At 46.5% G+C, this 22,441-nt stretch overlaps 1 long non-coding RNA gene across 1 annotated transcript; it reads left to right on the top strand.

Annotated features, from left to right (window-relative positions):
- Positions 1-2,376: 2,376 nt before the first annotated feature.
- Positions 2,377-13,896, top strand: LOC119400983 (uncharacterized). The gene is made up of 3 exons (XR_005185339.2): positions 2,377-2,588; positions 5,628-5,651; positions 12,718-13,896. It is a non-coding gene; the product is annotated as an uncharacterized LOC119400983 (long non-coding RNA).
- The last annotated feature ends 8,545 nt before the right edge of the window (positions 13,897-22,441 follow it).

Below are 22,441 nucleotides of genomic sequence, written 5' to 3'. Positions count from 1 at the left end.
TGCCACCATATTGCGAAGAATATTTTTTACGCGATGCACACTGTAATCCATGTCCAGGACAACACTTCTCCTTCCTAGCCTCCGAAACACGTGTCGCCACCAGTCTAAACGTCTGCGAGCGGTAGGACACCTTTCATTTAGAAGTGTTGCTGCGCAGTAGCTTGGTGGTCTGCACACTTCGTTTCCAATGATAAATTGCATGTCTGGTGTGAACTGCAGCTAAGCTGCCTAGAACATTCAGCACGCCGATGGATAACCAGGCGGTGACAAGGAGCCCTTTCAAGTAGACTGACGACGACCTCAGTCGATGTCATGGGAATGGAATGAAAGAATTTGGTTGAAAGGCGAAACCGATTTCAAGCTTTTGCGGTTGTTGCGACTACATAAGAATCATGTCTTTTTTATTCCAGAATATCAGTGGAAACTTTTGCAAATATCTGTAAATTTTCATGAAGGACTTCACATTGACCCTTAGACGAAGTTCCGCCAATCCTTATTCAACTTTATCACATACTGGTTGACATTCTTGACACCAATGATAAATATTTGCTCAGTTCGTACATCCTTATATTAATCCTTCTATTATACTCCTTCGATGGAAGTGACAATAGTTGAGACCAGTGTGCTTAGTTTTAGGTGCACGCTAAAGAACCCCAAGTGGTCTAAATTTCCGGAGGCCTCCACTACGGCGTCCCTCATAATTATATCGTGGTTTCGCGAAGGTAAATCCCAGCAGTTATAATATTACAATCACAATTCACTTATGTCTTCAAAATGCAGCACCGTTTTGAGTTATTTTAGTTGTTCTTCTTTAAACACTAACATGTCACTGCTTCACTCAGGAAAGTAGCCAATAACCATTCTAAAGTCTTCGAATAAATCCACTGAGTACAAAGAATTTACGGGGCTTTAAAAGGTCTTGCATGGATCATCGAAATATGATTTTCTTTCTATTGCAGGAAACAGACGAAGCACTCCACGCGGCCGCGTCAGTGTATAATATGTTTCGAACAAGAATAACATTGAAAAATCTTGAAACCAGTGGATGTGGAGAGAGAATACCTAAAAGTACACGTAGACGTTATCTATTTCATTTGCAAATAAATGTCAGTTGAAAGTTAGCGCCCGCATCGTCTCTCTTGCCTGTGTCCCTGCGTTTCTTGAGCTATTGCACTTTGAGCTCTGCCATAGTTGTTCATTATCATCAACCGCCGCATCAACAAACTGCACATAATGCCTTACAAATTGTACCTCGCTTCTCCACAGAATGACTAATAATGTCGTGGTGGGCGCATCCCGACTTCAGAAAACTTATCATTTGTGGCGTAGTGGATACGTTGCTGGTGTACTTGTATTAGTAGCCCCAAGAGAGTTTATAACGGGCTCCAGAAATGTGCTCTTCTAGCTTTCTCTGTGACTTGTCTGCGCTTTCTGCGTAGGCGTGGCATTTTCTTAAGACAGCAACAAGCAATTCTTTTTTCAACACTTCCAAATAATTAGAGTTAAAAAATGAAAGATTTTACAGTTTATTGATCCTGCAGTCGCTTTCGACGACGGCCACATGCAGAAGCGCAATCTGCGATTTGCACCACTTTGATAATATAATAATAATTGTTGGGTTTTAACGCTTCAAACCATGGTATGGTTATGAGAGACGCCGTAGGGGAAGGCTCCAGAATATTTGACCAACTGAGGTTATCTAACGTGCACCTAAATCTAAGCACACGTGCCTGTAGCATTTTGTCTCCAGCAAAATGCTGGAGGTTATGGTGCATCACTGCCGACCTTCAGGTCGGCAGTAAGGCACCATAACCACTAGACCACTACGACGGGTGCCACACTTTTGAGAGATGGGACGCAGACGATATACATAAAGCTTTTATGCGCGTAAGTACAGCTAATTTATAAATGCCTTGCATAACCTATTTGGCTGGTCAAATTGAACTGAATTGGATTTGTTGTGCTTTAAAAATATTGGCGCCTTCGGGAGCATTTCGTTTTTACAATGGAGGCGACTAGAATTTTAAAAAATGCTGTGCTGCATTGTAGTTGGGACTTTGTTTCGATATTTAGTTAGTGAGCGAATATAGTCTCACGCGGCGTTCCCAGTTTTTTTTTTCTGAACCAGTCCTGCTTAATCGCCAGTACGGCGTCTCGCAAGTATTGTTAAATCTTACATAATACAAGCTTAACTCTGATGCTATAAGCGAAATACAATGCTTTCCATATACGTGAGAAACGCATACAGCACACCCGGGTTATACTATATGGGTAACAAGGACGTTCTTCATGCTAAAAATGACCAATAGTTTATTGTTTCTCGCAAGATAAAAAACAGGTGTATAAAGGCACACGTAGGTACAGTAGAACTTCGTGGCAGAAAACTATGAGAAACACTTTGTGCAGGAGCATTATAGTACTTCTGTGGATACTTTCCCTTTTGGCAACGCGGCTACATAAAAGACATGGGTGCGTTTTTGCAGGAGGTCCCCAAAATGGTCCCAAATATCCTCCAATCAGAGGACCGCCATTCACAGGGCATCCCCCTCCACGCCCTCTACCAGTTGGACGTCCTCCAAAGCGTCCGAGTACGTCGTCTTGTTTTTGATAATATAGTTACTCTATATACAACAGGTGTTCAAATGATAAGGTACTATCAGCACCGTGGGTGTAAATGAAGGATTTATTCAGAGTATGCACTACGCGCCTGATCACAACGGTCAGATTGGTGAACGAGCCGAATGATTCCTTGTTCCCAGAATTCTTGTGGCCGTGACGAGATCCAGTCCTTCACAGCGTCCTTGAGTTTGTTGTTGTATTTGAAGCGCTTCCTGTTCAGGGGTTTTTTCATGGTACCAAACACGCGGAAACCCCAGGTGATGAACAGTGGCCGGTTTAACACCTTCCGCTATCAGAAATCAGTTAACTCCCCACTACTCAATTGCCTAAATTTGCAATGTTAACACCATCGTGTCCTCAAACGCATTGTCGCGTCAGTTGAACGGCGCTTTTTATAAGAGGCTCTGCTCTCAACTGCGCATGCGCGCGCCTCCGCATGCTCCGATCCGCGGCAGGAACTCCAATCGCATCCCCTAGGTGTCTCGCTACATTTTTCCATAGCGGCATAGGCATCTATGCGAACGGTCATGTTGTTACGGCGTCTCGTACCTTTTCCTTTGAATACCCATTGTACATTCTTCAGAGCGGATAACCTCACGAAAGAGCAGCGTGAAATCTATTGAGTTCATTCCTCAGATATTCAATCTATCAACGTGCAAATATATGCCACTGAATCCTGATACCAGCATGATGTGCGTACTTTGTAGCAATTTATTACAACCTTAGAATCCTTTTTATAAGCAGAAACCACGAACCAGATAATAGACGAAAATACGAAGAACAACAATTTCAGAAGGCCCGACCAGACAAGCCATTTTTTTATCAATGCATGCATGCGTGTTTTTCAGGCATACACAAAACGCTCATGTCAGTGCTTAAGAGAAGGGCATCTAAACATGCCTGGTTTAAAATGTCCAACACGAATTTTAATGCGTGCTGGACTTAACATGTTCCCATGCGCCCGAATGTGGCTTCTCCAAAAAGTTCCTGGAGTCTAGACTATTCGCCAAGCACTTAAGAGTATTAGAAGAGCGTGGGTGTACGCCAGCTGGTGATTCATGATTAGGAAGAGTAACCACAAAACAACATAGGACACAGGAAGAGACAGCGCGCTATGAGTTATCTCATTCTGTGCCGCGTGTGTCTTAGTGGTTCCTTTTCCTAATAATTAATAGTCCTTCGTACGCCCGTACATACCCATTTATAGCCTCTGCCGTCTCTGCAGTGGGACACGTGCTACAATCAATGTTTAGTCGCGTCCGATTTTGTGAAGGCATCAGTTACTGTACGCAACGTTGAACCGCACAATATGCACTAGTGTTTCGTGTTCCGTATTAAATGGGAAGTATTTCTTAGCTAACTAAAGACACTTTGGCCGTTTCTATCGATCTATCAATCTAGCCGCCTACGTATTGGTGTTCTAGTGGTTTCTTTATTTGGTAGCTACCGAAATTTGCAGAGGAGGGGATGAATGTATAACGAACACAATTCACAGGTCCTGACTTCAATAACTCGACTTGCGTGTCGAGTACGTCATAAAGCCGTTTTAGCCAGTCACGTGTGGCGTATACCTGCAAAACATGACCCATGGCATACAGGTATGCGTCACAGGTGATTCCCAGTCTTTATAAAATTCGCGGCAGCGAGAACAGGCATTCGAATGCCTAACGCGAAGGCTTTAAGGAGCCCGTATTGCAGAAAATCCGGCGCCGGCATCGACGGCGTTGTCGATGAACAAGAAATCTCGATGGAAGCACAGAATAATAATCCCGACTCGAGCCGGAATTGGCATTCAAGTATTCTGCCACTGAGCCACGCCAGCGCATCAAACTGCTTAGGAAAAAGATTCTACACAAGGGTCATGTGATGGCAACGACCATTGCGGTTGCAGTGTTGGTTGTCCGCTTTTTTAACAATGTAGTAAAGATTGACTCCGCAAGCTATAGTCAAGCGTTGCTCCAACCTCCCTACGACCACTACTTATGATATGCGCATGATATCACCTTAGCATGCCCTCCGTTGCGATAGAACTGACACCTCTTCTGTAACCTCAGTACAGACGTTACGTCGGACAATGGTCTGCCTTTTACACGTCAGTGCAGTCTACATGCCGGACAAGCCCATGATATGCACAGAGCAGAAATTTACACAACGACGTCCATTCACCTCATAACGCTTCACACAAAGCACAAAAATATCCTGCATAGGCAGGTAATTCTCGATGGCTTCCCATGAAATCGATTCCCACAATGCTTGGGATCTGCCAGAATTGTTATCTTTTATATATTTGCTGCCAGGTATGGCTATGCTGGAGCTGCAGCCAAGTTTTCAATTTTTTTTGTTTTTCTATGCTAAAGATGCAGGGAACGATGGTTTACCAAATCTTAGAAAGCACTGAGCAAGTGCAGACGCTTTCTCACTTGCCTGCGTATCACCCATTGCATGCTAGGATGTAACATTTAAAAAATTGTAACAGCGCAAGATACAAGACAAAGGAAGCGAACACATGAAGCGCTGTTTGTTTCATTTACTGGTCTATTTCCCTCGCGTTGTAATTTGCTTTTGAAGCGACATAGAGCACAGATAAGTTCACACTGTGCAATAAGGTGTTTTTTTTGTCAAAGCATAGTAAAGACATCCGACAACACCATCTACTGCATCAGTAATCACTACTAACACAATCGCTGCAAAGCTGATTAACTACTGAATTGTTAGCTCAGCAGCAAGTCCTCTTAGAAACATTCCTTTGCTGATGATTTGCCACAGTTTACAAGCGAGTAATCATGTCCTCCCTTCCAACATTTGAATGTTTCTTGAAATGCTGAACGTTGCCCCATATCGGCTTTTCACGGTAATGTTGAAAAACTGCACGTTAGCCCGGTTCTAATCAAGCTTAATTTCAAATGTCTGCCCTAGACTTATAGTATCTTGTCTGACTTAATCGAACCATTGTGAATTATTCATTTAATTCTTTTCTTATCCGCAATTTTTCTACGTGGACCGAACAGGACTGTCAAGGCTGCGACGAATATGTAAGCTTTTTTTTTTCTTTATCTTCATTGACTGGTTTTGGGTACATAATAGAATTACGCAGAAAAATACGTTCAAGTTTCTTGTTACCATAAACAAAATTTATGCGCCCACAGATCTCCTGCACATATCAAACTGCTTAAAAAGAGCTTTTTGTCATAGTCCTTTCTGTATCTTGGCATGCATCAGAGCCGTTCTTGCTGTTATGCCATATTATGCGCGAACGAACTAGAAAACGTCTTGTGCAGAAGATTCAAGGTTCCCATGAAAAACGACCCATACATCCCGATCTTTTTGTTTACCTAACATAATTAAGCGACACACTCGTTCTTTGTAATCATGCGACAGATCTATCGGAGTAACTTTCGAAATTCATGCGTAAATGCATCTTCTAAGAACAAATGCTTCAAAAATTCCAAGCTTCTGCTTTTTTAATTTACTGAAGAATACAGTTCTAGTTGCTTCATTGGGCTTAATTAAGAAACCTATTGTGAGTCTGCGTGATCGATCTGGTCGACTTGCGCGCTGGGCCCTCAGATTGCAAGAGTACGACTTCACTTGAAGGTAAACATTAGACAGAAGTCTGTCTGGTTGGGTAAGTAAACTGAGATAACTGATATTTATTCTCCAACCAAAGTTACGAAGACACGTAAAAACCCGACGTTTCGGAACCAGCTCGGTTCCTTCCTCAGGGGGGACTGCGGCGGCTTGGCAGCGGCCTCTTTAAGGCACTCTCGCGGCGGTTAACGACCCCACGCATTATCGAGGAGCGTAGCCCATGCGCATACACCGGGGGGAGAGTTCCGAGTGAACGGTTGATATTTTGAGTGGTCCTCTGTATATGCCACGACTCCAGTAGTAACCTCCTCCTCCACTTGGTTTCACTTTCGAGGATGGCGGTTCCGTTGAAGTCTATTCTGTGGTCAAACGTCTCTGCGTGCTCGGCGACGGCGCTGCGTTCTTTGTTGAGTTTACGGACGTCGTTGACGTGTTGCCTAATCCGTTCGGGGAAGTTTTTGGTCTCGCCGATGTATGACGAGGGGCAGTCGGCACACGGTATTTTGTAAACGACGCCGGGCGCCCTGTCTTTTGTTGGTCGGTCTTTCGGGCGGGGAAGGAAGCGGCCCAGCGTGCATGAAGGCACGTGCGCGATGTGCACGCCTTCTTTCCTAAAAATCCGAGCCAACGCCTCGCTGGCTCCCTGGACGTATGGGACCGACACGCGTTTTGGAGAGCTGTTCGTCAATGCTGGCTGGGAGTCGCGTAACCTCTTTTTCTCTGCGCGGCGGGCGACGGATCGAATGAAATTTCTGGGATAACCGTTTTTTCTGAGGTCCGCAATTACGCGGGCCTCTTCTTTCCGGCGTTCCGTGTCAGTGGAACATATCTTTTTGGCTCTCTGAAGTAATGTGGACACAACGGAGGCCTTGTGGGTGGAGGGATGGGACGAATCGTATTGAAGGTACCGGCCGGTGTGCGTCGGCTTCCTGTAAACGGAGAACTCCAAGTCACTGCCCCTTCTTGCCACCTGGACGTCGAGAAAGGGGAGGGTGCGGTCGCGTTCACACTCGACCGTGAACTGTATGGCTGGGTGAACGGAATTTAGGTGCAGTCTGAAGTTTTCAATTTCAGATGTCTTCATGACACAAAAGCAATCGTCCACGTAGCGAAGAAAGAGCTTGGGTCGCGGCGAGAAGGAGAAAAAGAGGTTACGCGACTCCCAGCCAGCATTGACGAACAGCTCTCCAAAACGCGTGTCGGTCCCATACGTCCAGGGAGCCAGCGAGGCGTTGGCTCGGATTTTTAGGAAAGAAGGCGTGCACATCGCGCACGTGCCTTCATGCACGCTGGGCCGCTTCCTTCCCCGCCCGAAAGACCGACCAACAAAAGACAGGGCGCCCGGCGTCGTTTACAAAATACCGTGTGCCGACTGCCCCTCGTCATACATCGGCGAGACCAAAAACTTCCCCGAACGGATTAGGCAACACGTCAACGACGTCCGTAAACTCAACAAAGAACGCAGCGCCGTCGCCGAGCACGCAGAGACGTTTGACCACAGAATAGACTTCAACGGAACCGCCATCCTCGAAAGTGAAACCAAGTGGAGGAGGAGGTTACTACTGGAGTCGTGGCATATACAGAGGACCACTCAAAATATCAACCGTTCACTCGGAACTCTCCCCCCGGTGTATGCGCATGGGCTACGCTCCTCGATAATGCGTGGGGTCGTTAACCGCCGCGAGAGTGCCTTAAAGAGGCCGCTGCCAAGCCGCCGCAGTCCCCCCTGAGGAAGGAACCGAGCTGGTTCCGAAACGTCGGGTTTTTACGTGTCTTCGTAACTTTGGTTGGAGAATAAATATCAGTTATCTCAGTTTACTTACCCAACCAGACAGACTTCTGTCTAATGTTTACCTTCAATTCAATCAGCCAGGACTTCGGCCGCGATACCATGCAGCTAGTCAAGCGCTACATACGCATCAAGGAGGGAATATCAGTCTTCAAAACTCATCTGGACTTCAATCGCACCTGCAAAGATAGGAAAGTCGTCCCTCAAAGCCTACGCCTGAAACGCCCTGTCTCGACCCCCGAAGGTATGGAAATCGTCATGAGAGCAGAACAACGGCTGGTCAACGCCCGCCTGCACGAAATCAACGCCTCTCTACGGAAAAAGGAATTAGACCTGTTCTTCGCCAAGCGTAAACTTCAGCACCGCATTCCTGGATTGATGCCTCCGATCGACGCATTCGCGGACTCCGTGGCGGCGTCGTCTGCAGACAGGCATCGGACCGCGCAGGATAGGAAACTTTCTCACCTGTTGGACCGGGGTTCGCCCCAAGGCAACCCAAATCCCAGGTTTGTGACCAATTTGTCATCCCGCCCACTCACTAATCGGGAAACTTCTGTTCTGGCAAAGGGACACGGGTATAACGTGTCAACGACGCCCCGTTTATCGAAAGTCGTCGCGGCTGTAGAGGAAGCCGTCCAGAGTGTGAGGCCAAGCGCCAGAGAAGAAATTAGACTAAAATCAATTGGAATCCTTTCGAAATTGCCGTCACAAGGGAAAAAGAACTTGACCGCAGAAGAGAGCAAAGCCCTTCGGGAACTCCGACAAGATCAGAGCATTGTCATCCTCCCCGCTGACAAGGGCAACTCAACGGTGGTGCTGGACAGCCGGGACTATGACCGGAAGATTTCGGCCCTTTTAGAGGGTGACGCATATACGCAGCTAAAAAAGGATCCGACGAAGCAAACTCAGACTCAGCTAAACAAGCTACTCTCCGAAATTTTCAAGCACCACCCACAATTAAAAGCACTCTACCTAAGTCTAATCTGCCGCAACGGCTCCGCACCGGGTTTCTACGGACTACCCAAAATTCACAAGCCTGGCGCCCCCCTCCGACCGATCGTCGACTTCACTTCCTCTCCATGCCGAGCCCTTTCAAGCTTCCTGCACCGAATCATCGCCCCTCTCACCCGGAATACCCCAACTCATGTCCGCGACTCCAGCCATTTCGTGCAGCTAGCATCAGAGGTGAGCATCGACGAAGACGAGAGCCTGGTCTCGTTCGACGTCGTATCTTTGTTCACCAATGTGCCGGTACCCTTATCTGTATCCTGTGCCCGTGCTGCTCTTGAGGGTGACGATGGCTTGAGTCAAAGGACCCCACTCACTGTTGACGAACTCTGCCGCCTACTGGAATTCTGCCTGTCCAGCACGTATTTTTCCTACAAAGGAACAATCTTCAGGCAAAACAGTGGAACCGCAATGGGAGCCTCCATCTCCGTCACAATGGCAAACCTGACCATGGAACATATAGAAAGGGAAGCACTTGGCTCCTTCTCGCCGCGACCCAAGCTCTTTCTTCGCTACGTGGACGATTGCTTTTGTGTCATGAAGACATCTGAAATTGAAAACTTCAGACTGCACCTAAATTCCGTTCACCCAGCCATACAGTTCACGGTCGAGTGTGAACGCGACCGCACCCTCCCCTTTCTCGACGTCCAGGTGGCAAGAAGGGGCAGTGACTTGGAGTTCTCCGTTTACAGGAAGCCGACGCACACCGGCCGGTACCTTCAATACGATTCGTCCCATCCCTCCACCCACAAGGCCTCCGTTGTGTCCACATTACTTCAGAGAGCCAAAAAGATATGTTCCACTGACACGGAACGCCGGAAAGAAGAGGCCCGCGTAATTGCGGACCTCAGAAAAAACGGTTATCCCAGAAATTTCATTCGATCCGTCGCGCAGAGAAAAAGAGGTTACGCGACTCCCAGCCAGCATTGACGAACAGCTCTCCAAAACGCGTGTCGGTCCCATACGTCCAGGGAGCCAGCGAGGCGTTGGCTCGGATTTTTAGGAAAGAAGGCGTGCACATCGCGCACGTGCCTTCATGCACGCTGGGCCGCTTCCTTCCCCGCCCGAAAGACCGACCAACAAAAGACAGGGCGCCCGGCGTCGTTTACAAAATACCGTGTGCCGACTGCCCCTCGTCATACATCGGCGAGACCAAAAACTTCCCCGAACGGATTAGGCAACACGTCAACGACGTCCGTAAACTCAACAAAGAACGCAGCGCCGTCGCCGAGCACGCAGAGACGTTTGACCACAGAATAGACTTCAACGGAACCGCCATCCTCGAAAGTGAAACCAAGTGGAGGAGGAGGTTACTACTGGAGTCGTGGCATATACAGAGGACCACTCAAAATATCAACCGTTCACTCGGAACTCTCCCCCCGGTGTATGCGCATGGGCTACGCTCCTCGATAATGCGTGGGGTCGTTAACCGCCGCGAGAGTGCCTTAAAGAGGCCGCTGCCAAGCCGCCGCAGTCCCCCCTGAGGAAGGAACCGAGCTGGTTCCGAAACGTCGGGTTTTTACGTGTCTTCGTAACTTTGGTTGGAGAATAAATATCAGTTATCTCAGTACGACTTCACTGTATCTTAAAAAACCGGCCGGCGCATGCCGATTCTGACTGCCTTCCAAGACTACCTCTAAAGTCCACGACTGCGAGGCAGAAAACTTCAATCGTCACCTCTCTTCCCTTGATCCTGCTTTTCCCGACGTGGACGTATTCAAGGCTGAACAGCTGAAGGATCCAAAGTTGCAGCCATGCTTTTCTGTCGCTCAAGACTCTCAGGTAGTGCGTCGGTTCTCTGTTCGCAATGGAATGCTGTATAAGAAGAATTACACTGCAACTGAGCCTTTACTGCTGTTAGCGGTGCCGGAAAGCCTCCGTTCTTCGATATACCTACCATGCATGATGACCGCACTTCCGGCTACTTGGGATCAGCACGGACTCTGTATAGAGCTAAAAAGCGTGTTTATTGGCCGCGAATGCGTCAGACTACCGAGCAGTATGTCGCCAGCTGCACGAGGTGTCAGGGCCACAAGCGTCGCACGAAAGTTCCCGCCAGTCAACTCCAGCCTGTGCCGCCGGCGTGCTCGCCTTTTGGGAAAGTGCGAATTGATCTTCTAGGTCCTTTCCCACGATTCTCCACCGGTAACCGCTGGATAGTCGTTTGCATCGATTACGTCACTCGGTACTGCGAGACGGCCGCCATCCCCTCTGCGACTGCTGCTGCCGTCTCTTTATTCTTGTTACATTCCGTCATTCTCCGGCACGGGCCGCCCCGAGTGATAATCAGCGACCGTGGACGCCAGTTCACTGCAGATGTTGTAAAGGAATTGCTAGGCTTGTGTGCTTCCAGTTTTCGACATTCAACACCCTACCATCCTCAAACAAACGGACTTACCGAGCGTGCGAACCGGGCGCTTACCAACATGATTTCAATGTACGTGGCGTCCAATCATAAGAAATAGGACGAGATTTTGCCGTTTATAACTTACACGTTCAACACAGCAAGACACGAAATGTCATGCTATAGCCCATTATTCCTTCTCTACAAGCACCCACCTCGTTATACTTTGGACACTATCCTCCCTTTGACCACCGCTGCTCATCTATCAGTAGCTGAGACTCTCTTTCGTGCTGAGGAAGCTCGTCGACTAGTGCGACTCCGCACGCTAGCTTCCCAGACCACATCAAAGGGCAGATACGACAGTAAGCCCCGCCCTGTGAGCTATGTCCCTGGTGACATTGTGTGGTTGTGGACCTCAGTACGGAAGCGCAGTCTATGCACCAAGTTCTTGGAACACTATGCTGGCCCGTTTGCCATCATCAACCGCTTGAGTGAGGTAAACTATACGGTAGCGCGCCTAACACCCAGCGGTCGACGTTCTCCAAGAACTGCAGTTACGCGCGTCGCCCGGCTAAAGCCATGTACACAACGAGAGGACACCTGTCTCGTCCGGCGGGCTTCATCTGCGCGAAGAGAAGTGTGACGGCGCCTCTGGAGCGAGAAAGAGGAGCTGTGGGAGAAGGCAACGATGAGGACTTTGTTGTTGCTTCCGTAGCCTCACCCCAACCAGTGCTCCGCCGCTGGGTGTTCTCAATAAACGCCTCCTGACTCGTAGCAATATTATACACAAAAGAGTAAAGTAACTTGTCATTGCCAGAAAGAATCACAGGGACACACAGGAAAGGTTCTTTTGGCTACACGATATCACTTCATCGTCCCAGCCATTCTGATGAGAAAAGACTGCAATTGGGGTCATTGCTGTGAGAAAACATTGGTCATCAGATGACTAGCTTTGTGTCTTGAGGCTAAAAAAAAGGGTCGATATTGATTCTCTCTTTCATGGGCAAGTAAGCTAGGCACACATGCCTGAAAACTATAAAGTACCTGGTCACCTTTAGCAGTCACATTCTCTAAGCAAACTGTGTAGGACAAGCATCAGACTATTGTCTAACTTCTCATTGTTTCTTCCTTACAGAATAACTTAGGAGGATAACATAACTGCAATTGACTTGCAGTTTCAGAATGCACGTTAAATTTTGTAGAAAGCTAGGCTATTCATTCTTTTCAATTTTATGTATTTAAATCTAACCGATTCGCATTCAGCAAAAGCCAGCAAGCATGTATTCTAGAGCAAATTGTATGCGTGATATACTCATGGCTTTTATCGAATCCAAGTGAAGTTTTGCTAATAATTGTGTTTTCACCGCAGGACAAACACGTGAGACATAACAAGGAGCAGTTTCATGTCGTGGCCACAGCAACAATACAATACAACGATATTGCTTCGAAAGAAGCCTGAAGCCAACGGATGCGAAGAGTTCATACTTAAAACATCAACGATGAAACATTTTCGATATTTGTGAAATACTAGCTGTTTACAGAGCGTTAGCGCACCTACGGCTAATATTTGTTCCGATAACCCCAAATATATGAAGAAATAAAGTAAAAGTTTCGCGAAGGACATTTAAATAAAACGAGTAAAGCGTTGCGCAGTGCGCATTCACTAACACAGCTAGTAATGCACACGTGATTTCAAGGAAAGGGTCTTAAATTCATCATATGCTAGGATTGCACATACACTGTTTCTTTAGGTGACACCATGACGAAACTATGAATTAGTCTTCATTGGTGTCAGGGAAACCCGCAAAAGGCGCTGTGTGTGTAATACTGTAACACTTATTGTCTTAATATAATACCACAGCCTGTAATATGTAATTCTTATTTGCGACGGCACGACATCTAAAGCGTTAAATAATCCAGTTACCCGAAAAGACACTTAGGTTCCTTCGAAAAGCCTACTCAAAGTGTCGTAAATAACCATATTTCATATTAAGGGAGCATCTAGTAGTGAATGGGTGCCGGCGCTGTAAGCCAATTTCTCAAGACATTCAATGAGTCCATGTACTGCAAAAGTTCGTTTGCGGGGTCATAATATTCTAGAATACAAAAGCGTTCTTTCCAGAAGACAGTTTTACTCTTAGTAGCATTGCGCTGAAGCATGAGCGTGCGCAGCGTCCTCCAGTAAGGGGCGGCAAGATCGTTGTCTACCTTAACGAGCGTTGTCTATCTTTTCATGTGGCCGTATGCACGTAGGTAAGACGGGTCGGTGCTAATATTAGATTGCTAGAGCAGAAGCGTTCTTTGCAGGGAAATTCTTACTCGCATTATGCACAACATATTTTGCAGTGCGGCTGCGTGCCTGTATTTTATGAAACCATAATCAGGTTCACTAGAGAAATCATCCAAGCATTTCACATTAGACAGATGGGTGAGCAGCGCATTAGCTCTCCCTCCATTGCCGTGCATAAAAATGAATACTGTTTCTTGGAACGCTCAGGACCCCAGCAATCTAATTTGCGGTAGGTCACGGAGAAGCGATTGGAATATTAAATGCGAAGCATTTCTTAGTGAACCTCTGGCACTTTGAGCGTTTCTATCTACATATCTATCTATCTATCTATCTAGCCGCCTACGTCTGGGTGCTCTCATGATCGCCTCCTTAACTTGGTGTAGACAAAAATTTGCATAGGAGGGTAAGAGAATTTGATGAATATGATTGTGGGTCATGACATGAATAACTTTAAAATCCTGTCGCCTACCTCGTCAAACCCTTTCCACTAGACACGTGTGGCACGCACCCGTTTACCACGGGCCGTGGTGTACGGGTATGCGCCACAGGTGATTGACAGTTTATGTCTACCCAGGAACGGCGAGAACAGACATTGGTAGCTACTTAAATGCTAGAGCGTTAAGGAAAACCAACATCGGCAGCATTGACTCAAAGAATGGAAAGAATGAAAATTAGGATCCCAGCAAGAATCGAACCCAAGCACTCTGCGTGGCAATCAGGTATTCTACCACTGAGCCACGGCAGCTCTATAAATTTACTGGTTTGTAAAAACAGCCTACGCAGGCGTAATCTCGTGCAACGTCAATTGTGGTTGTGGTGCTGCCTATCTAATTTTACAAGAAAGCAATAAACACTACATGATGCTCATACGATGTGTACTCCTACGATACAGGCGTCATATCAGATTAACGTATGTGGTTCCAGTGTTGTCTCCGCTTTTATAGCAGTCTAATAAACATCACATTTGTATTCCTATGATTCAGCAAGCTATATTGAAGCATTGCTCGACCCCGGAGGAATACATTACAGAAAGTTACATGTGATATCCACATCTCCGCACCGTAAAATGCACTTTGTCCGCCAGAATGACGCAGTATCCTTTTGATTTCCCACGAGGCTGGGCGATGGCCTCATGCTGGCCGAGGATGATGCCAGATTGATTGACAGCCGCTTTGTAGACTAGGCAACGTAGGCCACATACGCCCAGGTAGTCTACGAATACGACAAGCGCCATCCACTGATGTTGGTCTACGCAGCACTATCCAGGCCTACCAGCCTCGACGGCCTATACCTCACCAACGCGAAGGGTGGCTTCAGGTTCCGACATGTCGCCGGCTCTATCGACAGACAACTTGTCGACGAAGTGACCGAGGCATCCACGATTTCCAAGAGCTGTACTATACCTCATACTTCACTACACATGAACCTTCGTCTCCGCGATCACGACCGGATCCGATAACAAGTCATGACCAGCTGCTGGTGCTCACTGATCACGGTGATGATGCCTTTGTTAAAGAACTGTCAAGAACCCGTGTGCACACATGCACACGGGTTCGTGAAACGTGCGTGCGTTCTCGGGACACGTATAAGCACTACAAATCAGCTTACCGCTTCTGGTGTTGGTAATACCCACGTTGCCATTGGCAGCGTTACCCAACCGTAAACAACTGGATATATAACACATATGCGGCTCTTCAGCATATATATGCGTGTGCGTATAAAATTTATACAAATCTTTACGTCATTTTCTAACGTATCGCTCAGTAAAAAAAGTTACACCACAGTCACCTACCCGCCGCATGATTCGCATAACATCGACTCCCACGGTACGCGGGATCTGCCGAATTTTTGTTTATGCTTGTGGGTTTTTAGGATTCAGAATGGTGCCTTCTAACGTCATGTGTGAAGTGGTCACATGGGTAAAAGGTTGTGAGTATTCAAGTGTGCTTGCGTCCTTAAATAAACAGAGTTGCAAGGTCAGTACTGTGGTTTGTCCTATCTTCTTTTGACCGCGTCGTTTTTGCGCTGTTTGCAAGATGTTCAAGAACTATTACGAACCAACCCAGCTGGACAACTCAGCATAGCACCTTGTAGGTTTAGACAGATTTCTTTTAAGACGTCGTCATGGTGTCAGATCGATATTTAAGCAATGTGTGACGAGTATCGTTGAGTTTTGTATTTTGCGTAGTGACGCATGCGTGGTACTCTGCAATTTTCTTCCGTTTTCCTTCATTCAACTTTAGTCGAAAGTAAGCGCTTGTGGCGTGTTCTTTTCTCTTTGTCTCCGTCGTCAGTGCGCGCTCTCCAGTAAAGATATATACCAACATGCCCAGTTTTCTGCTTAGATATTACTTGCCTTGGAAACAACGAGCGAATTACGCAGTCATGGAGAGACATTTCTCATTTTTCGCTATAAATATCGCTTAGCTTCCTCACTTCCTACATTTCCGTTTCAGCGATTTCATGCGCTCTGAAGTCACCAATGGCGTAAAGCTCTCGCTACGTATTTTGATTGTTTTAAATCATGGTGAGAATGGTTTTAAACAATACGGGTAAGATCTAAAGAAGCCGTCCTAAGTATTCAATTCCTTTCATGCATGGATGGATGCGAAACTTTATTGTAAGTCCTGAGGTGCACGACTCAACGCGCAGCGGGCCGCTCCCACGTTGGGACAGTCAGGCCAAGCCCGACCGCCGCATCGTGGGCCCTCTGGACAGCCAAGGAATACTTTTTTTCAATTGATTTTCCAAGGATGCAATGCCTATGGGCAAGGATGTATGACTGGTGGCTACTTTTACTGAAAGACAGTCTGTTGGGTATGACATGAGCCGCTAAATATGCACTAAGAGTAGAAATATGCAGTCAATTTTTCGCCAAGTTTTTTTTTTTTTTTTCGTAGCTTCAATAAGGCAGAGAAGTATTCGCCTTTGTGGCACAAGGCTCACCTTGTCGGTTCGTATGGTTGTTCATCAGTCGTCCTGTCTGTCAGGAATATATAGGTCCCGACGGTGCTTCGTCTTGCTGGCAGGGGTATAAGTCCTAGGCAGGTCTCTAGGGTTTCACTGTCTCTGCTTCACTGTGTTGACCAGCCGGGTAATGAGCGGTTTCTTTGATGGCGGCCGAGTTCAAGTTAGGATAAAGGAAGCCAGTGTCTTTCTCGGAGGATCCAAGTTCATTGTATACGTTATCCGGTGGTTAGGGGGCTTCGCTGGTACACCTGTGGGCGCGTTGAAAGCCAAGTTCATGGCGAAAATGACGCTGATGATGGTTGCTGTAATGTCGATGCACTTGTTGAAGGGAATCCACTACGAGATTGAAAGCTTGAGGCAGCGTGCGGCTGGCTTGCTAGCGAACGAACGCGCGCTGGTTGCATCGGCAGGCGAGGGGCGGTACCTTCTCAAAAAGTGAAAAGGCCTGTATATTTCCAAAGCGAGGTCAGTGCATCTGCGTAGGCATTAACGCAACGCCCCCGCTTCATTTGTTTCTTTTTTTCTTTTTTTGGCGAATGTGCAGACGTGCGTTTCTATTGCTGTTCTTTCTTGTCATATCACGCTACCTGATAGCTCATGCTCTTTTATCGATCGTTTGTCAGCCAGCAACATGATCGTGATACGTCATTGTTCATTTTATGTGCTGCTACCGTGGTACTTGTTGGTCTCACGAAGGCCGATGAGCTGGAAGGTCAGCTAAAATTGGTATATTTTTTCCTACCTGCTTGAATATTCGAATGAAAGTGAAAGTTATGTATGTTTCTGGACATGGGCCATCCGGTGAAGATCATGCGTGCAACAGTGAGAGCAAGAAAAGTTACTGCAGGCAAGTATGTATTCGCCGCACCCACCTCAACTCCACAGCTTCGACACCGTGCTAAAAGCCACTCAAGCGGAATTAGTGAATAAATCTTATTGAGCGTTTTCATGCTTCCTACAATCACAATGAACATTTTAGGGAGCGCAAGTCTAGAGCTGCTCGGCATATTGACACCGGTTACAATGCTCAGCGGCTTCTGCGTCTCTACCCAGCGAACACCTTTTCCAATTGAATACACAGACATCATATCCCAATCTGGCGTGATCCACCAATACCTTAGCACTTCGACTTCCTAGGTGTTGCTGGGGCAGAAAGAGGGTGCTTTGGTCAGAGTTTGTGCCGATGCCCACCGACCGAATACAACACTAGCGCTGGCTCCCCAACCCGCCGCGGTGTTCTAGTGGTTTTGGTTCCTCACTGCGGACCCGAAGGTCGCGGGATTGAATCCTGGCCTCGGCAGCCGTATTTCGACAGAGGCGAAACGCCAGAGGCCCGTGTGCTTTGATTTAGGTGAAAGAAGAATAATGACGATGGTTACGCGATTTTTCGGTGCGCGCTCACGTGGTGTGGTGTGGTGACATATATACATGTGCGTTGTTTCAATAAACTCTCATTGGGAAGACAGCGCTTGTCTCTGTTTCTTTTCTTGGCCCTTGTCCGTCTGAGCTGGTCGTTGAAAAATCACCACAGTTGGTCGAAATTTCTATAGACCTCCACTAAGCGTCTTACATAATCATATTGTTATTTTGAGACGTAAAACCACAGCAATTATTATTAACGCTGGCTGGACAACAAGTCATTTTTTGTTTACTAGCGTACAGCAACGTAGCGTACTGCACGCTACGGTGCGATGATGGCCATGTCATCAGTAGCAGTTGTCAGCGTACCCCACTGTTATTGAGGAAAGGTTGACTATAGCTTGCCGTGCCATCGTAGTACTTATGTAATGTTTATTACATTGTTATGACAGCGGATAGAAAACACTGCAACCGCGATTGCGTCATCCCGACAGCACCTGTACATGATCGTTCCCCGAAACCGTTTCAAGCACTAGCGTGTCTCTGTGGTATAACACTCGACTGCCACCCGTGATGCCTGAGTTTGATTGCGGCTCCAACCATGCTCGTTACTCTTTGCTTCGGTCTGATTTTACGCTCACTGACAGCGCTCCCCGTGCAGGCACCCCATTTGCTGAATGTTTCCATATTACTAGCGTACACGCACAAGGACTACTAGAAATACACAGGAGAACCGCTAGTCTTCAATTGATTTTTAATCGACATGAAGGACAGGATATATAGATTTCATTGCACACACTTGTACAGCCCCGCTCCTTAGTGAAATATATTTATCTCAGTGTGACAAACGCATTGCTGAGTGTCTAGATCAAAGCGTTGTTGATTGTTTTAGATTCGTAGATAATTCTCTTTCGATTGTTAATCTTGACAACTTGCTCGATAATGAAAGCTCTGTTTTTAGCATTTTATATATTTTTTTTAATATGTGCGCGGGGGGACTGCGGTATAATCATGAGAGGCCCTTGAATGGCACCATCCAATTTTTAGAGCTGTCCCTTCGCTTTACTGGAAAGAGCATATGCTGGATGTACTAGCCGCATTCCAAAAAAAAAGAGGGGGTGTTCTTAATTACGCGTGAGCTCATTCCAAGCTAGTTAAGAGGGGAACTGTGATCAAAAGCCTGCGTGCGGCCTTAAAGGAGTCCCGCCGACACAATGTTCGGGCTAGCTTGAGTGGACAGGTTGCTCGTTTTCACAAGGCGGACTACCCTCGGGAAACCGTGACGGCGATTGCTCAAGCGCTCTTAGGAGAGCTCAAAGCTAGCTTCAGAGGGAAATAGTCCAAGAATAATTTAGACGAACGCAAGCAACGGATTGCAATCCCGCACATTCACGGCGATATCCATCGGCTCAAGAAAATGGCTCAAAAATGTGGTCTTGACGTCCTGTTCACGGCTCCTATAAACTGGCGCGGCTACCCTCCTCAGTGGCGGAACCTGAGAAACCGCGGTGTTCCAAGAAACACCAAACCAAGTTTACAGCTTGTAGAACAGGAGTCGTGTACTCCATTCCAGTTGCTTGCGGCAATGTGTATATAGATCAGACGGGCAGATGTGTTATGAACGGCTCAGGGAGCGTCGTACGGCTGTTGGATCACTAGCAGCGGGTGATTTATTAGCAATGCACTGCAAAAGTGCGAAGGTTGTATCCCTGCTTATGAGGTGCTTCGGCGATGCACGTTGGAGAGCAACAAAGAGAAAGGCAGATAGTAGAGGCTCTCGAAACTCACAGGGCGGGTGATGCATGTGTCAGCACTCCATCCATGGCATTGTCGAAAAAAAATTGGACTGTCTATGCAAGCGAAAACCACTTGTGAGTGGGCGGTACAGGTAGCCGGTGGTGAATTTCCTTGTGGTGGATCTTGTCTGTGACGTGGCCCCTGCGTGTGTTCAATAAAACCTGTATATCCTCTCCTTCATGTCGATTAAAGATCAGTTGAAGTCTAGCGGAAGTCCTGTGTCTTCCTTGTGTGTATTCCTTGTGCGTATTCGCTAGTAATAGGGAATCATTCAGTCAGTAGCAACTAGCCCAGCTAAATGCACTAACCACACTTTCTATGAGAGGGGCTCCATAACGTTGTCGCGTTGCGATTTTCGAAGTCTATTCTCCCCGTTACCGAGTTGATATTCACGGTAAATCACCTCTGGCGCATACCCGCATTACAACGACCACGGTAAGCAGGTATACGTGATTTGTGACCAAGGGAAAAGCTTTCATGACGCACACGACAGCCACGTCACATTATTAATGTCATGTTATGGTAATTGTGTTCGGCATCATAAGCGTGCGCAGGGTTCCCCTTCAGGGGGGGCGAAGGTTCCTCGCAGCGCCCCCCTCCCTATTATGTCAATGTATGCGGCTGCCTTTGCGCCCCTCTTCTCGCCCCCCCTACAATGTATAGGGCTGACTTTGCGCCCCCCCTTCTCGCCCCCTTGACCCCCCCCCCCCTGCGCACGCCTATGTTCGGCATGCACTAATAATCTCGTAAGGCAAATTTGGTACGCGTCGAGTTAAGGAGGTGACCACGAGAGCGTCCAGATGTCGGAAGCTAACCATAGCTATATAGCTAGCTAGCAGAGATAGATAGATAGATAGATAGATAGATAGATAGATAGATAGATAGATAGATAGATAGATAGATAGATAGATAGATAGATAGATAGATAGATAGATAGATAGATAGATAGATAGATAGATAGATAGATAGATAGATAGATAGATAGATAGATAGATAGATAGATAGATAGATAGATAGATAGATAGATAGATAGATAGATAGATAGATAGATAGATACGGTAAATGTGCCCTGGCTGCGCAAGAAAATGCTGCGACCACCACTAACTCCTTACTGTAGTCATTAGCGCTCTGCTGGCCCCAAGGTAACTTATTAAAGTGATATCAGTCTTGGAGGTCACGGCTGCTGAAGCATTCACGGTCACAACCATGTGATAATATACCATATGCGAGACCATATGGATTGTTAATGTGGGTAAATGAAGGAACAATGCCACCACAACATAATCCTGGAACGCAGCAGGACAAATCCCAAGTGTTTCGTCTCTTGTCTGTGTTGTTATACACCTGCAGCCCGGTGTTCAACAGAACGAAAACAAGGAACTTTAACTGCGCTATCTTTATATGACGCATTTCGTCTCATTGTGCATTGTGTCCGCGAAAATGCAGAATGTCGTGGGCGAAACAACGCCATTTGTGGTCATGCCTGTCCGATGAGAATGCCGCACAGCTATAGCACCAATGCTCTTATATTTCTTGCAGCTTTTGTGCTTCTGTGCTCGATAAAAGATGAAGGCCCCACATCTGTATTCGCAACTCCACTTCCCGGACTAAGTCATTCAATCTATACAGGCTTAGTAGGAAGTCGGCAAATGCAATTCGGTAGAAGTGGCAATTACACCCTGCCACGGTCGCGTAGATCAGCCAGTCCTAACGGAAGAGGTATGTAAAATTTTATTGTAATAATATCTCTTACTGAAGTAGTGCGCATGCTCCGTGTATACACACCCATTTTCAAAGAAACATTCGAAACGCAAATTTATCGAACGCGTTATTCATCCTCATTCATCGTTGCCTATGTTTCACTATAGCAAAGCTATTTTTGTGAAAACCTCGAATCCTCTTTATGGATACCTCATAAATCCTGATGGTTAAAACTCCTCACACATGCCAATATTTTGTACCCGACAATTACAATCAGAAGTTCCTAGGTAAGACAGGTTGACCGATTTCTTTTCGAATCCATTCCCATTTCGTCCAGGGTGCCATATAAGGCTTTGATCTTGGCTCTCTATATTTCTCATTTTCTTTCTTATGACATATAACTCGACATGATTTCTACAACACACTTCTTTGCAGAAAACTACCTTCAAGGGACAAATATTCCTTAAAGTTTATGAAATTCAACGCGTACCTATTTATTTATTTATTTATTTATTTATTTATTTATTTATTTATTTATTTATTTATTTATTTATTTATTTATTTATTTATTTATTTATTGAAATACTCTCAGTGTCATTTGCGGCGTAACAGAGAGGAGTGGTGTTTCAAGTTAGAAATGGCAGTCTTGAATAATGCATCATCAGGGTTGCTGGCGATGGAGACAGGAAGGTGGTTCCATTCGGATGCAGTCTTCGGCACGTAGAAGTTGAAGTACATGTTGGTATGGCAGAATGGCACATGGACTTTGAAGTTATGATCGATGCGAGATGAAACGTAAGAAGGTGGCAATGTGCGTTTTATTTCAGGATTCATGAAAAATTTTTTGTGGAAGGCGCATAGGCGGGCCTGCTTCCTCCTGTTAGAAAGGGCAGGAAGGTCTAGAGAAGTTTTTGTGGATGAGATACGAACAGTACGGGGTAATTGGCGACATTGAAACGAGCTGAGCGATTGTGTA

Source organism: Rhipicephalus sanguineus, chromosome 7, assembly GCF_013339695.2.
Source record: "Rhipicephalus sanguineus isolate Rsan-2018 chromosome 7, BIME_Rsan_1.4, whole genome shotgun sequence".
NCBI lineage: Eukaryota > Metazoa > Arthropoda > Arachnida > Ixodida > Ixodidae > Rhipicephalus > Rhipicephalus sanguineus.
Note: the sequence above shows the minus strand (reverse complement) of the source record. Positions and strands in the feature narration are given on the sequence as shown.